At 47.3% G+C, this 17,314-nt stretch overlaps 1 protein-coding gene across 3 annotated transcripts in view; it reads right to left on the bottom strand.

The window, feature by feature from the left end:
* Nucleotides 1–9,663, bottom strand: part of LOC134565277 (uncharacterized) — a 39,587-nt gene extending 29,924 nt beyond the window's left edge. Inside the window, exons 1-2 of one of the 3 annotated variants that reach the window (XR_010083849.1) lie at nucleotides 9,528–9,663; nucleotides 1,544–2,033 (exon numbers count right to left, since the gene is read on the bottom strand). The gene's annotated coding sequence lies outside the window, so the exon portion shown is untranslated. Of the gene's footprint in view, nucleotides 1–1,543; nucleotides 2,034–7,359; nucleotides 9,204–9,527 lie in introns of those variants that run through there. The other 2 variants (XR_010083850.1, XM_063424792.1) reach the window with 2 other exon arrangements.
* Between the last annotated feature and the right edge of the window lie 7,651 nt (nucleotides 9,664–17,314).

Genomic DNA, 17,314 nt, shown 5'->3' with positions numbered 1-17,314 from the left:
ATTGGCAGATCAGGCCTGGAACATTTTGATGGAACTGTTGATGGCTTAACTTGACTTGTTGGAAGATGTTAGGAAGGCCAACTAGCTGCACAGGAGTGGCCAGGGCATCTGCTCTGCGGTTGCCCTCTGCGATGAAACCTGGAAGATCTGTGTGTGATCTTACATGCATTATGTAATACGGTTGCTCTCAGTGGGACACTAGATGGATTAGTTTTGAGAGCAAGTTAAAAATGACTGGATTTGAAACTTCTTTGAGAACTGCATTTTCAGCTCTTCACACTACCCCTGCTACATTGGCCAAATCAGTAGCAATATTAACTGGTTCAGAGAACTTCTCAAAGACCCTGACTACTGTGGCCAACTCAGCAACTTGAGGGGAACCCTCAACTATCTCTACATCTGTTTCCCACTGCTGAGTCTGAGGATCTTTCCAAGGCATTACAGACTTGTGGGACCTTCTGGACACGTCTGTGAAAATTGTCAAGGCTTCGAGAGGCTTGCGACTTTGCTTTTCTTTTGGGATCGAATTAAATTTAGAGTTGAACAATTTGTGGCCCCGACAGTGAACTGAAATTTTCCCTGGGTAGCTGTCTAGAGCAAACTGTAACATCTCATTTTCACGGAGCAATTGATCTAATGCCTCATTTGTGAAGGATCCAGGTGACAATTTTATTGGTGCATGAATGCATGTAAACTCACACCCCGCTAGCAGTGGCATGTTCAGCCTAGCTTTGCTGATCAGCTGGGCCATCAACCCTTGTGGTTTGGTGATATTTTTGAAGTTTATTGACTAAGGACCATCCACTCTGATCAAGAGAGGGTCCTTCTGGCCCTTGTCCCACTGAAAAATGAGCCCATGGAGATGTGGCGATTTCCCCAAAATGATGAAATTGAATGGGAGGTCTGCCCGACAACGGTGGGCTTTCTGGCTTGACATTACTGACTGTACCTTCTCTAATGCTTGCTGGGCCTCCTGCATCAGAGTCCTCAGAGAATCTAGGTCTTCTCACCCCTTTACAAATTGAAGAGGGGTGCTAAGTCTTGTAGTGAGGCCTAGCTGGGGCCTGACCTAATTCAAGGACCCACACAGCTGTTGGAGGTCTCTCAAAGTCTTAGGCCTTTCATTGATCACAAACTTTTGGGGTGTTATCATTTGGTTGGCAATCTCAAGCCCTAAGTACTTCCAAGGCGGCAGCCTCTGCACTTTTTCTTGCTGCAACTCAAATCCCGCAGTGGTCAGAGCAGTAATAGTTTCATCTAGTTTCATCTAGTACTTTTGCAAGCATGTCACTATTAGGGGCACACGCTAACAAGTCATCCATATAGTGAAGGATGACAGCTGCTTCTGCTTTGGCACGCACTGGGGACAGTATTTTGACTACGTACTGCTGACAAATAATTGCACTGTTTTTCGTCCCTTGCAGTAAAACCGTCCAGTGGTAGCGGTTTGTCTTGGTTTGAAAGACAGATATCTCCTAGGAAGGGCGCAGGACCTCCCTAGAGATGGAGAATTCGAATCCCCTCCCTCCAAATTATTCTAATTTAAAAAATTAAAGGGGCTTTCAGACAGAGGTATGGGGATAGGAATAACAGTTCTTTACTAGTATATATGACAAAACAACAAACAAACAACAACTACAGCATTAGTAATAAACAGAACCAAGAACCTTGAGGGCTTTCTTTCACAAAGACGCCCGGGGCAGTTTGACCTCAGTGCCCCTGCAGGACTCCGAGAGGCCGAAGTGGAAGGGAGGAAAGTCCCGGGCTGGTGGATGGGATGAAGAGCTCTGTGCTGGTAGCTGGAATGGCAGGGGGTGTCCCGGCAGGGCTTGGCAGTGCAGGGCTACAGAGTAGCAGGAGAGCCTCAAAGCTCCGAAGAAGCAGTGGCGGTGGTGGGAGGGCTGGAGAAAGCGAGCTCAGGATTCCTGGGTACACGAGCAGATGACGATAGATTTCCCAGGACGAGACAGAGGCAGAGTGATGGCCGCGAACTCTTCCTGCAATGGGGGGCAGCTTGACCGTCCTCCTGGATGCTGAGAGCAAGCAAGAGTGAGTTCCCCTCCTCCAGCTCTGTCTTCTTGCCTTTCCCAAAGCTCGTCATCTCTCCCCTCTGAGAGACACTCCCAGGGACTCAAAAACAATAGGTGTAGTCTTGTGCTGCCATGTCCCTCAAGTACTCCCTTTTGTTCTAAGTAGTCATCAAGGCCTCTTAGAAACTTATGGGAAAAAAAAATTCTGGAAGTGAAAAAAAAAAACAAACAACAAAACAAATCTAACCCCCAACACGCTTCTAGGGAGCTTCCCTATTGATGGAAGGAACAGAGAAAGCGAACCGCAAAGCATTGGCTGTGTCTAGGGGAATTTGGAAAAAACCAATATTTTATATTGATGACAACTAGATTTCAATTTTGGGGGAGCATGGAAGGGGATGGCATACCCGGTTGAAGGGACCCCGTGTCCTCAATGACTTAATTGATGTTTCGCAGATCGTGGAGGGGGCACCACTTGTCTTTCCCTGCTTTTTGATGACAAACACTGGACAATTCCATGGGCTGTTAGTTTCGACAGTGTGGCCTTTAGCTAGTTGTTCCTCCACAAGCTTGTTGAGCGCCTTCAATTTTTGCTTGTTCAGTGGCCACTGGTCCAGCCAAACTGGAGTATCTGTCAGCCAATTCAGTTTTTGGATGGGGCGTTCTTCAGTGGCCCCAACGAAAAATCCTGATGTGTGGGATTGCATTTCATGGAAATGGTTTGCTCTGGCTCACCCCTGGAAAATGTATGGTTTGTCCCAAGTCTGTAACCTCCCTGCAGCATCCTGTATCTGTAACCTGATTGGCTGGAGAATATTACCGTGCCCCTTTGAACCTCGGTGTTAAGAATGCTAACGCAAGGGGTCTCGCCCTCTTTGCCCCTCTTCCCCAGGAGGCCTCCGGACGCTCCCCTTCCCTCTCGTCCCTTCCCCCTCTCCCCTTCCCTTCCCCTCCCCCTCAGTGAATAAACCCTCATCTCATCAGCACCCCACTGGCGTCTGAAGTCTCTTTGCCTGCCAGCACAGGAACCCCACGACCCTAGGACCCGGGGGTCTCCCGGGGGACCCTCCCCGGGAGCACCCCCCAAAATTTAAACAACAATAAATGACGCACCAACGTCGGGCAACAGCACCAACGACCCTGAGACAAGGATGGACCATGGTAACACCGTTTCGGCGCCGTCTCCGGTGGAGCGGCCATTCCGGGCCGCCGCGGCCAGGGGCGGCCCCTCCCCCACCGCGCAGAGACCTCGTGAGCCACCACGCCACCGTCCCACCACCGCCGATGAGCCCGGCGTGGGCCCGGGTCCCAGCCCCTTGGGGCCCCGGCCCGCCTCGGCGCTGCGCGGGCTGCGCAGCCCCACCGGGCGGTGCAGCTCTGCCGCGGCAAGGCTCAGGCGGGGCAAGACTGCTGCTGCAGCGCGTGGCTGCTGCGCAGGCCGGCCCGGCAAGACCAGCGTGGGCCCGGGTGCCGGCGTGGCGGGGCTCCGGCTCGGCCCCGGCGGCAGAGCGGCCCTGGCCCAGCAGGACCCTGCTGCGGCGCTGGGCAGTCCCGGAGCGAGCCGACACGTGGTCCCAGCCCCGCCGCAGAGTGCACGCGGGCCCCAGAACCTGGAGAAGCCGCGCGGAGAACAGGCGCCCCTCCCCCCGCCCGGCAGCAGTGAGAAGAGCCCCACACACAGTCGATCGAGCCCGAGCAGCCGACGCCCCTGGACAGCAGCGAAAAGAACCAAACCCCAAAGCTAAAGTGAATTTGTAATACCAGTTTTACAGCCTTCTGTAATTGTTAATTCTACTCTATGATCCCCTTTCCCTGTTCCCAAACCCCTCTATTTCCTTCCCATCCCCATGAAGTAGTTTTACAATTATGCCTTTCTAGTTTTGTGTGTGTTCATATTGTAGATTCCCGTTTTCTGTTTTAGTAAGCAGAGGCTTTTTCAGGTCACAAGGGTAGATCCAAGGGAAGCAGTTTTTGAATTGTCTTCTTGTAAGGCGCGATTCAGTCATAGACTATTGAATCAGTAACGCTTTTGGGTTTATGCTGTCCTCAGTTAGTTCTGAGGGTGATTGATAAGCTAAATTGGTGTCTGAGAAAGTATTTGACAGTTTTTGTAGTTTTTTTCTTTTGTTTTTCTTTTGATGACCTTAAACTGGAGGTCTTCTGTTAGGTCTCCGACACTTCTGGTGCAAGTATGGATGAAAAAAATCCCCAATGGGTACATATGGACGAATGTAAACAATTGCATGCAGAGTGTAGGTCCTTTTGGTTGAACCAGTTGGAAAGTGAAAGGAATAATCTGGCTCAGATCCGTGAGTGTCGGTGACTTGCTGTTCAGGCCTTACAGGATTCCGTGACAGATCAGTGGCAGCTTGAGTTGATTTAAATTCCTCACTGCCCCTGCCCGGCCCCAATAGGGGAACTGCAGCAGGTCACCTGGAGAATCTGAGGCCGTGTGTGGAGCCCAGGGAACTCCACGTGTTTTCCTGTCCCTAGAGTGGGAGCAGAGGTCAGCGCCACAGCCTGAACTGGGGGCTGTGGTGGGCTGAAAAGCCAGTTGGAAAAGGCTAGACACTATTAGGCCAGTCACGCTGAAAAGGCTCAAACAAATTTGCTAATTTGTTTCAAATCTTGCAATATAAACCCACATAACCTGTTTACTGCAATTACAAGGTCAGATGAAAGTTCACAGTATAACATAATCCTTACTGCAATTGTATTTGGTTTTATGCTGCAAAACTGTGTAATTACTGTTTCATTTTTAAATTGTTAATTGTCATATGTCATATTTCTCTTCTCACATTTAAATAAAAAAAGGGTGAATGATGGAATTGCATTTTATGGAAATGGTTTGTTCTAGCTCACCCCTGGAAAATGCATAGTTTGTCCCAAGTCTGTAACCTCCCTGCAGTATCAAGTTATCTGTAACCTCATTGGCTGGAGAATGTTACCGCGCCCCTTTGAACCTCGGTGTTAAGAATGCTAACGCAAGGGGTCTCGCCCTCTTTGCCCCTCTTCCCCTGGAGACCTCCGGATGCTCCCCTTCCCTTTCCCCTCTCCCTCAGTGAATAAACCCTCACCTCATCAGCACCCCACCGGCGTCTGAGTCTCTTTGCCTGCCAGCATGGGAACAACCACGACCCTAGGACCCGGGGGTCTCCAGGGGCACTCCCCGGGGACCCCCCAAAAATTTAAACAATACTGGGGGCTTTTTTGGAATTTGTAATTCAACCCCCCCATTGGGACATGGCATCTCTTCCCCAGAGGGTATAACCAGAATCGACAACAAATGGACATAAAGAAGCCAATTTTCCATCAGGTCCTTCAATTTGAACAATGCTTTTTGATCTCTTTGCCAATTTTGTCTCCCCAACACCTGAAACCTTGCAAGCCACGGGTTGCAGCTCCCAGTGTGATGGCCATTTGTGTGGTGGAATAAGAGTTACATTTGACCCTGTGCCCATTATTCCTCGCATCATAAAAAAGTCTCCTTTTATGAGCACACACCAGATCAAAGGCTTTTGTTCACCCACAGCCTCAGCCCAATAAACAGAAAGATCAGTATCATCATGAGGTTTGGGTGCTGATGGCAGTAAATCGGGAATTGGAATCACTTGCGCTATTACTTGACCTTTAGGAAGGAAAAAGGGAGGATGGACACAACGTGCCCAGAGAACGATTTGCTCTGGCTGTGATGGTAAAGTGCCAGGAACAATCTCGATCTCAGAGGGTGTTTTGTGTCTCCAACAACAAGATACTCACTGTCAGCTTGGTGTAAGGTTGAAACTTGTTCAAGGTCAAATGCTATTGTGTGCCAGTCATGTGAAGAAAAGACCATGGGAGAAGTAAGTTTAAGCCTAAAAGGCTCACACTTACTTTTTGTGGTAATGAAACCTGAAGGTTTTTGAGGATCTTGCACATTTAAAGAATCACTCTCTTTTTCAACTTTTACAACCTGGCGACCTGTCCCATTTTTTTGCAGCACGCGGGACAGGTTGGCGCTCCCCTTTTAGTTTTTTGATGTTGGAGCAGGCTCCCCCTTCTCCTCCCCTCTCCCCCCTTGGTGTATGTGATGTGTTGTTTTTGAAAGGACAGAACCGCATTATGTGTCCCTCCCTCCCACACTGGTGACATGCGACTCTCCGAGCCACTGGTGGTTGAGGTGGGATGGTGGCTGGTGCCGCAGTCTTGCTTCTGAGCCCGGGTCCTTTTCGCAATTCTTCTGGGTCTATGATGGCTCGCTTCGTGCACGTCTCAGCGAGGAGGTCCAGGGTCAGTGGTGGATGAACAGGGAGTCGTAGGATGACTCTTTTGCAAACCTCATTGGCATTGGTTTGCACCACTTCTGGGATCATCTTTTGTTGTAGCTCTAGATCTTCTATTTGACTCTCCACCACAGCATGAAGCCTGTCTATAAAATCTAGGAAGGGCTCAGAAGGAGACTGTTTAATAGAAATACAACTTTGTCTAGCATCTTTGGTAGGCATAATTTGGAAAGCCTTTTCAGCAGCTCTTTTCACGCGTTGGAGAACAGGCTGAGGTATACTTCCAGGTTGCTTGCGTGCTTGACGTCAATGTCCTTCGCCACTTATATGGCCTATTGTAATTAGATTGTTTTGTTCATCAACTGCACATTCGGGGATTTGCAAAAGCTCAGGAAGGAGGTCCTTTAACAACCTCTTCCATGTCCTTTCCCACAGAATATATTCTGTGGGGGAAAGGAGGCATGAAAATAAATCTTTGAGGGTACTAGGAATCAACACATTTGATGAAAAAGTGGCTTTTAATAAGCTTTTAAAAAATTCACTTTTTCAACCAAAATCTTTTTAAGCTTTGCAAAGCTCTTTTTTGCTTTGGTAAGAGAAAGGTTCCCATTTTGGATGGTTTGCCCTTTGACTGTATGCAACAAGGGCAGCAAAAGGAATGGATTTTATTTCTTGTAGGTTTAGGTTTTTGGGCCAGTCACTTCTGGGTTCTGGACCATGGGAACCGGATGTGGGACTGTGGGAACCAGAAGTAGGAAGTGGATGGGCAGAGCTACATGTAAATTGGGCAGAAACATGGGCAGAGTCACCAAAGGAGGTGGAGATTCCCAGTGATGTCATTGGGGGAGGAACCCTGGGTGGAGCCAGGGGAGGAGTCAGGTTGACTGACACAGGGGGAGGAGCTGAAGGGGCTGGCTCAAAGGAAGGGGTGGTACCCAGAGGGTAGGAGGGGTTAGGTGACAGGAAAGGGTTGGTTGGAGGGGAAGAGACAGGGAGAAAGGGATTGGGGGAAGGAGCACATGGTCGAGATCAAGCCATGAGGCCTCGGCCATTTTGTACCCCTTGGGAGCCTATTTGGAGGGTGGAAGGCAAACTAGATTCAATTTTGGGATTTTGAACTGGGACAAACGGAATAGGTAGAGGGTTTAGGGAAATTTGTTTGGCAGCAGGCACTTTGCTGCAGGGGCAGGGGGGTTGAGAAGGCTTTGGGGATGAGGGATTGGGACAATTGAGACACTAATTTTGAAGCTTTGAGAAAAGCTAAGGTTACCGTTAACAATAGATGTTGCTCATTTAGCTGAAATGAATAGATAAGCTTTGCTGAAATCAGTTAAAAGTTAGAGGATTGAAAAGAACAGGGCATATGCCTTTATTAATATTCAGCTCTTTATTAAAGTGATCAGCTCATTATTAAAATCATCAGCAGGATTGCAAAGTCCGATCGGAGTTTTCCACACTACTGCAGCCATCTGAAGGAGCAGGTGCTATCCCAGTGGATGCTGAGTCCTTGTTCCCATAGAAACAGCTGGCAGTTCTCTCTGGTCAACCATCAGAAGGCAGAGCACTGGCAGTCAGCTCTTTGCCCTCAGGGAAAAGTTTCAAGAGTTTCCCATTCTCTGCATCAGTCAGCTCAGCTGGCCAGTTCCCATTCCATTCAGGCTCCTCACAGGTCATGGCCAATCTTCAAACCAGGCCAGGAGGTGCATCCACTCCCCGCTCAGCCAGGGCACTATCCAATTCTCTTCTGACGAATCCAGCTTCCTGTCCTGGGGTGCAGTTTCCCCAAAAAAAACCTCCCAGGATCCACGGGGGCGGCCCTGCCCTATCTGCATATCCAAATGCATATGCATTTGTCCTGGTCATAGCCGAAGTTACTCTTGCTAAATGAGGTAGTTACAAAGGACAATAGGGCTATCTAGGTGTGGGCAGCTTCTTTTCACATTTCAATTAGGTAGGGAAAAGTTGCCAGGCAACTTTCCTTCAGGGCAGCTCTCCCTACTCAGATTGTCTGGGGTGTGGGGGGGTGTTACTCTAGCCAGGAGAGGGTCAGTTGTGGGGTGGTTGTTTTGTTGTTTTGTTGTTGGTTTTTTTTGTTTTTTTTTTCTTTTCTTTCGTTCCTAACAGGATGGTTAGAAGAAACTGGATTTAAGATAAGCTACCCCGGATCTAGTAACTCATTGCTTGTCAAACAGAGAAACTAATCAATACAACACCAGACCTACTGTTTCCAGAAACCCACTGAAATAGTCCTGGAAAACAGGAAACAGGGAGTTCTACCAGCCATCAATCACATCTGCATTGAAAAGGTTGAAAGTTTAGAACGAGGAAGACTCGTTTTACTTCCTCCTTTTGGTGACCACCCCTCACAAAAGGACCACCGACCCATTTCAGGGAACTAACTATGCATGACTAATAGCCTTTTTGTCAATTAGCATAGGAAGCGGAGAAGAGGAAGTGACAGGGGTATGAATATGCATTTGTATTTTGTGTATTCAACATTTTTGTAAATAAAAGGCTTTGTAATTACCTGTGATCTTTGCAGTGTTCATTAGGGAGCTATCCCACGCACTGCCCGGCGTCGCAATAAACATACACTTTCTAACTTTAACTGTTAGAGAGTCTTTTGTCCGTCACAGTTGAATATTGATATTAGATCGATATTCATATTTTAATTAATCACAATGGATTTGGGAAAGAGGGGTATTAGGAGGAACTGGAAAACAATGGGGTGGTTGTTTTTTCATTTTCTCTGGGTCTTTTTCCCTTTCTTGCTCACTCACTACAGCTTGGATTTTAGCAAGCAAAGAATAGTAATCATCCCCAGAAGGGTCCCCTTTTTTTCTTAAACCAATCATTTTTGAATTCACAATATTCCAAAAAGCTGCACTTTTAACATCTTTAGGAGACACACCTGGAAAATGAAGAAACAACCAGCAAATAACCTTTTTAACAAAGTCCGAGAAAAAAAGCATTTTTCCCACCACCAGGGAATCCATAACTTGGACAAACACTTCTCTAGATTCTGTAGACTGTTTAGCTCCCATTGAGTCTGCAGAATCACTGATTCTCCCTCCTCTGCAGTAAAACAAGTAAACAAAAGCAAAAGGAAAGTCCAGGGATCCCGTTCGGGGTATGCAGCCGACTCTGCGGCTGTCTTGCCACGTGCGCCCTGTGCCCCCACTTCCCCTGGGGAAAACACCCATACTCCTGCCTGCCGCGCGGTCAGGCAACTCACCGACTGACTTTCCTGGAAATAAAAGCTGCAAGTTAGGTCCCTGAAGCCGGAAGAGACCCTGTAGGTGCTGCTGCAGGGCTGCCTCTTCTTCCCATGTCGGCCTGCAGCGACCAAAAAGCGGGTTGGCTCCACAGAGGCACTGACGTTCCACAAACTGTAAATCTTCCGTGCCGCGGTCCACAGCAAGCGGCGAGAGACCGGCGGGTGGGTGGCACGGGCGAGCACGCAGCTGGCAGCCAGCTCAAACAGCGCCGGTAAGCACGGGCGGATGGCGTGGTGGGTCTGCACTTGCAGCGGCAGGAGGCAGCATGGGCAAGCACGCGGCTGGTGCGGTCTGTGTGCTTGGCAGGCGCCACAGCAGCTGCGGCCGTGCACTGGTCAGCGCGCACTGCGCGGCGGCAGCAGTCGCTTGATGCAGAGTGCAGCACGGGCTGCATTGATGGCTCAGCGCAGGCTGTGCTGTGGTGGTGGCGGCAGAGCGGCTCTGCACAGGCTGGCTGCGGCCGCAGCAGAAGCGGCTCCGCGCTCTCTCCCGGCCGGGGGCAGAAGAACGCACAGCAGCTGTCTTGCACGTGGCCGGGGTGATACAGCTTTGCTGATGCCGCAGTCCCTCAGCTCTCTTGCCGTGGTGAGCGGCTTTCCAAAGCAGGTTTTTTGTCTGGGGTCTTACTGCCCCATGGTGGTGGGAGCTGTTATGAATGAAGTCTCAGTGAGTGTGGATTCTCCAAAGGCTGCCCCTGTGTAGCTGCCGCGGCCCGAGATGTGGCGGGGTTATGTCTCCAGAACTCCTGAGACGGCTGCCGCCGCCCCAGCCCTGACGGATCTGCTGCCGGACCCCTGCTGCCATAGGTGGGGTCCTCCCCTGGGGGGATGCCTTGGCGGCCGACGGAGCCACTGAGGCTGCTGGTGTGGCGGCTCCCACCCCCCGGGAAGCGGCGGCCCCGCCAGCCAGCCAGGAGCCATGGCTAGGCAGGGGGGGAGTGCCGAGCGTGGTTCTGCGGGGCTCTGGAGGGGGCAATGGGAGGCGCCGGTGCCTCGGCGCCTCAGAGACAGGTGACCCCGTCCCTGGCGGGGCTGGGCAGCCATCCTGCCGGTCCTGCATTTCTGCATTAGCATGTTAAAAGCAAGCTGATTGTCCTAGCTGTGTCTACTGTAATCGGACCTCACCTAGTCCCCCCCATGCTGCCTACTTGAGGAGGGCATATGCAATTAAGACAAACACACAGCACGCTGGGAGAGAGTTCTTTGGGGATAAAAGGCACCCCAAAATGGAAGACTGGACACGGTGAAAGATCCAGGGGATGCTCTCGCCGAGGAGGAGGTGGACCCACCCCCTGACCTGGTTTGAGAACTCGCCATGATCTATTAAGAGTCTGACGAGCGTGGGGACTGGGCCAGCTCAAGTGACAGATAGTGAGAAACTCTCGAGGCTTTTCCATGAGGGTAAAGAGTTGACGTCTGCCGCTTTACATTTCACTGACAGACCTCCACCACTCTGCCTTCTGAGGGTTGACCAGAGAGAGCTTCTAGCTGTTCCCATGAGAACAAGGACCCGGCACCTACTGCTTGCAGTTGAGTGATGATCTGGGACATTTCCTGCTCGTCCGGATTGCTAGGGCAGCATGGAAGAACTCCGTCGGGCTCGACCACCCAGCTGATCACTTTAATAAAGAGCTGAATAGTAATAAAGGCATAATCTTTGTTCATTTCAGGTGCCAGCTGAAACGAGCCAGTAGGGCCCAGCTAGGTCTAGTTCCCGGGGTGCCAGGGGCCATTCCCAAAATCTGCCAGCAGATTTAGGTGACAGTGCAGAACAGAGTTGTTCTTCTACGGCAACAGGTGTTGCAGTGTCTAGACTACGGAGCAAGCTCTTTCGTATGAATCTCAGAGACCTTTATTCTTCAAGACAGGGGGATGAAAAAGAGTGCAAGACAAAGCCTGCACCCACTTTTAAAACCGAGGGGTGGGGGATGTGAAACAAGCAGGTGATTGGCCCCAGGACAGATGGACAGGGGCTTTTCCATAACACAGGGCAGAGTCAGGGGAAAGATGGACAGCTTACCGAAGCTTCCAGGGACAGGGCAGGGGAAGGAGAGGTAGACAAAGAGACAAAGGGGGAGACATGCCTGGACAGCACCTGACCCATGGGAGGGGGGAACCGGGAAGAACCACTGAGATAGAGAACCCAAAACACCTTAACAAAAACTCACCACCACAAGGGGCCTACTAATGAATGCATCAGTATTGTTTAAAATAAAGAAAACATCCACAGCAAAGCAGGCAGCACACTTGGCAGGGGCAGGATCCCAGGACAGCTGGGAGAATGCAGCTGTGTGTGGCCACAGCTCAAGAGGGCTTTTCAGTTTTTCCACTTGAAACTCTGCCCCATTTTGGTTTGTTTTCTTTCTTAAACTGCTTTTTTCAGTGCCAGCTCCTGAAAAGAAAGGTGTTGGAGAAAAGCTCTCAAGGAAAGATTTATTTCTAGCTTAAGTGGCTAGGCCAGCAGTTTACAAAGCCAACAAAGGCCCATATTGCACTCTCCAGGACTCTCAAACTACCATGGGCAGAGTTCCTTCATTTAATTTGGGAACTGGGTTTTGGCTTGAGCATTTCCCTTGTTTATCCATATCCAAGTAAGGGATTTCTCTAGTGATGCCTGAGGGGATGGGTCCCCTTTCTGACAGGCAATGGGAAGTAGAGGACGAAGCTCCTAAAGTCATTTTTGCCAGCCAAATCACAACGGACAGCTGATACGCCGCCATCCTCACCCCTGTGGCAAAACCTCCAAAGCGCCCTCATTCTTGCCTCCTCAGCCCCATGTGAGGTGCTCCTGCTCCACTGGGACTACTGAACTCAGACCTCCATTAGCAGGTGTTGCCCTCATTTGCAGATCCTTTGGAAGGGCTGGTAATTAAGAGATTTCCAGAGCAGGTTGCCACCCTTGACAGCAACATGGGAAGAACAGGTAATGGCTCGTATGCAAAAAAACAACCAAAATCAATTTAATATTATAAGCATTGGAAAGGCAAGAAAAAACAGAAAGTAGTATTTTAAAAGGATAATGGTTTTAATAAACTGTGAGCCTTACACAGATGCATAAATAATTAAATATCAGAGGTAAGTCTTGCTAATTATCTAGGAGCTGAACTTCCCATTTGCATCTTCAGCAAATGGATTTATGTACCTTAAATGGTGCTCACCTCTACACTTTGAGTTTTGTGATTTTAAGGCTTGAGCAACTATAATTGAAGAGCCTTTTTGGAGCGAGCATAGCACTGTGCAGTGCAGTGTGACATTCAGAATATATCAGTGTCACTTTACACAGGAGTTCTGATTATTTTCATTTGTGTGCTTCACCCTGTCATTTATCGCCAGTGTAGCTCATCTACCTCAAATCCTGGTGTCTCACCTAGTTCATGCAGTTTTCCCCATTCCTATAAACCTCTGTCATTTTAATCACATGTTTTATGTGTTTAATTCTTAAGGTAAAGACCTACTTTTATTTGCACACCAATGTTTTTACTAGCCTATTGCATAATGCAAACAGTCCTAAAATAGGGCAGCTAATCAACACAAACATGAGACATGAAGATTGAGGCAGCGTAATCCATTCACACAGCAATATATGTCTGCAACAGAAGAGACTTTTATTTTTCTGTTAAATAGGATGCCAGCAGGAAGTGAGACTGCTCTTTGATTCAGCGATGAGTGAATGTTGCACCAATGACATTTACATTTTGCCAGTGGTATGAAAAGCACAAAATTTTTCTTCTTAGTTCAGATTTAGGCTCCCCAAATACACTCTGATTTGCTGAAGTCTGAGTGCTCTCAAGCTCCTTTTTTCATGAATGAAGATTTTGGCAATCTAGTAAGATAGCATCCAACATGAAAGTTAAAAGTAGAGCAGGTGACTACCCATCAACATTCCTTCTGGATGATCTCTGAAGCACATTAACTCCTCTTCCTCTTCCTGTTCCCCTGCTGCAAGTGAAATCAAATTTTCATCAGTTTTTGCCATATCTGCTCTATCTGGAAACTTTCTGAAAATATATTAGAAAACCTGTATAAGGCTCTGTACTGAGACAGAAGTACATTTCTCTGTGCTGACACCTGCCATGTCAAATTATTATCCAGGCTTCCTGCTGGCTGATGCTGTGGGAGAAAGTTGAACTTTGACTTCAGGGTAGGCAGTGAAAGGTAATTTGGTCTATGTATCGCATCTCAGGCAGGAAGAAGGCTGCAGGTCTCATATAAAGCAAACCTGTGAGGCCATGTACAATAGCTGTGGTCGTTCAGGCAGGGACTGTGAACCCCCAGCAGTCCCACAAGGCTGGAAGTCACCTGGAGGTGATGGCCTCCTGCCCTACTGTGAAGGAGCACAAAGGGTAAGTGCCATGTTGCCACCCAGCACATTGCAATGCTCAGGTGGACATGGTGCATTAGAACTATAACAAATGAGTGTATAGAAGTGTGTGTGTGTGTGTATGTGTGTGTGTACAGGTCCTGACATACCAGGTTAAAACTGAAACTAGTTTACAAGAACCTAACAAGATGTAGTCTTCTTCATTGGTTGGTTTGGTAGCATGGACAGTAGTGGTATTTCTGATTTTTTCTGACAGTACTTCTGGTCTAAAGTAGAAACACTACACGATTGGCCAGCACCTAAAGGCCATTCCCTGGGCATTTCAGTGATTGTGTGTTCTATCCTGAATACAAACACTACCAATTTATTTCTGTTAATTTGGGTAGTACCAACCCTGAATTCCATGTTTTCTGCAAAATTAACAGGGCAGTCTATATCCAAATGGACTAGTTAGTATCCTGAAGATGGAAACATGACCATCCTACAACTGTAGCTCCTGGAATCCTGTAATCAAGATAAAATTCCTGGCAACAGAAGTCCCAAATAATTACTGAGTGCTTTCAAAATGCTGCTAGGAGACCCTCATATTGAAAGCCAGTCTTTTGCTTGTGGGTGGCTTTTAACAAACTGATAGAGATCTGCTCAGAATCTTATTAACTACATTGCTGTCATCCAAGCTATTACAGGTCAGCTAGTCCGTCTGAAGATGTCCTTCCCCAATCCAGAGGATGGGGAAGGAGATGACAACTATTTGTTGCACTGTAGTGGTTAACAAGGAAGAACCTGAGCTGCCAGCACTACTGACTTTAGTAGCCTTGAATTTAAAAAAATGACTGTCCACTTTTTTTTCCCTTCATAAAGGAGGCACTTAAGCTAATTTTGGTATATTTTTCCTTTTGTGTTTTGATGTGAAAAAGCAGTATCTTCAATCTCCCATTAACACATTTATGAACAGTGAAAGCAAGCACATCAGTTAACATTTGCCAGCCAAGTCTGTAACTGCAGAAACAACAAATTGCTTTTTAAATTAATGACCAAAAATAAAGTCCCCTTTTGATTCCTGACACTGGAAATGCAAAGCTACTTCTCAGTCTTACATAGTTGCTCTACTATTGAGCAACTCAGCCTCCTTGGTGGTGGGTTGAGGAAACACTCTGCTCAGGGGCTGAGGACCATGCCCTCCTGGTGGGAATGTGAAGTTACTTCCTTCAAAAAGTGTCTTCAAACCCCATGTGGGTACCAGCCTAATTCACTTTCCCTTTCCTTCCACTCCACAAGTGTTTAAATAATTTGTTACATAGCCCCCCTGCTTTTGTTAATTTATTATATCAGGACAGCAGAATGTGGCAGATGAAAATTATGGAAGCAAGGCTCATGAGAACTCCATGTCCTTTGAGTGGTACATAAAAAAATGCTATGTGAAATGTCATGAAAGTAGATTTTTAAGTTTTGACATGTGAGAAATGGAAAAATGTTTGCCATTTGTCTTAATGACACTTTAGTACATTCGGAGAGCCTAGGGAAAAAAAAACACCAAACCAACACCAAGTGACAATTCTGTAGGGATGTGAACTCTTTCCAAAACTGATGCTGAGGCTGAGAGCAGGCCCACAGAACATCAGCAGACCTGGTTCTGGGCACAGGCTGCCAAAAGGGAACAGCAAGTGGGATAAAAGTTAGTGAAAATCATAGTCCTGCATGACTTAAGCTTGACCTTTGAGTAAGAACTGTCTAGTCTATTCCTCCACACAATACTGCAGCCCTAAGGTCTCTTCGAACACAGCCAACAGTACAGAGACATGCAATTATTATAGGAGCATGAGAGAATGCATTTCTATGTAATTACTAACCCAGCCAAGACAATTATTGTCAGTGTTATATCTAAATATAATGTTCCTTGACTAAAATCCAGTTCAACAGAAGTCAGACAATATGTTACCATCAAGCTAAAATTGTCCAAAGGGGTTTAAAGTTTTGACATTATATGAAAAAAAAGGATGTGTCATGAACATACCATCCATGTTTTGATTGCTGAACTTGGAGGCTGAATCTGTGACTTTGTGACCCTCCTAGATGCACAAATATATGGCTTCAGTGGCTGCACCTTTTGTCCCCTTCAGGCTCTAAATGCTCATTTCTCTCTACTACAGGGAAAGACATTACTGGCAAGAATAATTCTTCAAACTTTGGACCAAACAAACTACATTTTCCCAAACCAGGCTTTCACCTCAAGCAAATACTACTCAACTGCTCTCCAATAAATGATCTTACTTCTTAAAGCCTCAAGGAAAAACTGCCTGCTGAGCAGATGAACTCAATGGGTTCAATGTGGTGCAAGTCACCACAGACTAGGCAAGTGACACCACACATGGAACCACTTCTGCAAAACCCGTCTGTCCGTACAGACTTGAGAGACAATGAACCCAGAATAAGCGTTTGGTGAATCTATTACCCCTTGGGTGCCAACAGTGGTACAGTAGGGTTCAGTGTGCATGTAGGGCAAAAATCCACACCCCCCCCCCAGTCTTCTCAAAGCAATCAGAATTTGAAAAAATAATTTTGTCATACTATTAAAGCAAGGGACACACAATGAATGTCAGCATTTACCTCATTGGCAAGAAGTCCAAGTGGAATGGGATATAGTTTCAATTCTGATGAGCTCACCGAGTCTTGTCCCCTTTCCAAGGAAGAGTGTGGCACCCTGAAAGAGCAGTAAAGGAGGGGGTCCAGGTGATGCATGACTATTTTTGCACATGCATAGGATTTTATGCAATCTCAATTTTATGATTCAATATTTATGCAGACTCTCTGGTGATAAACAATGCAATAGCACACTAGCACATTTATTGGAGTCAGAAATGAGAAATGCTCAAAACCTTATCTTGAAGAACTGGTTCTGGTTGGACTACTTGCAGCGAAGAATCAATTTGTTGAATTTACTCTTTTTGCCTGCTTGCAAATTGTCCTGAAACAGATCACAACTTCCATTAATACATCTACAGTTCAAAATTATCTAAAAAGCAATGTAAACTCCAGACTGAGTTGCTGGTAAGCTATTCATTTACTGCTTCAAGTATTTGTCATTAAAAATTGCACTGTTTCCTTGTGCCCATAGCTCAACTGGTTTGTCAGTTCCCTGACTGGGTGAGCACAGCTTTTTCAGGTACAGATAATTACAAGAGTTAATTGCTAAGATTTTCTTCTGTCTCCTTCACTTGCCTCTATCTGCTCTTCTTTCTAGACTATGATCTCCAGAGGCAGATTTTTGTAGCCTCTCAAAACAAAACACCATCCTCAGTTAGGACTACCAGGCCAGCCTGGGATATTGGCTAGTGATATGAGGGGAAAGAATCCCACAAAACAACTACCTCCTTTCTGCTTTTGTTTTGCTATAAAGTCAACACCATGTACAGCTGATGTGAAG

Source organism: Prinia subflava (genome assembly GCF_021018805.1).
Source record: "Prinia subflava isolate CZ2003 ecotype Zambia chromosome W unlocalized genomic scaffold, Cam_Psub_1.2 scaffold_51_NEW, whole genome shotgun sequence".
Taxonomy (NCBI): Eukaryota; Metazoa; Chordata; class Aves; order Passeriformes; family Cisticolidae; genus Prinia; species Prinia subflava.
The sequence above is the reverse complement of the archived record's forward strand: the minus strand, read 5'-3'. Positions and strand labels throughout refer to the sequence as shown.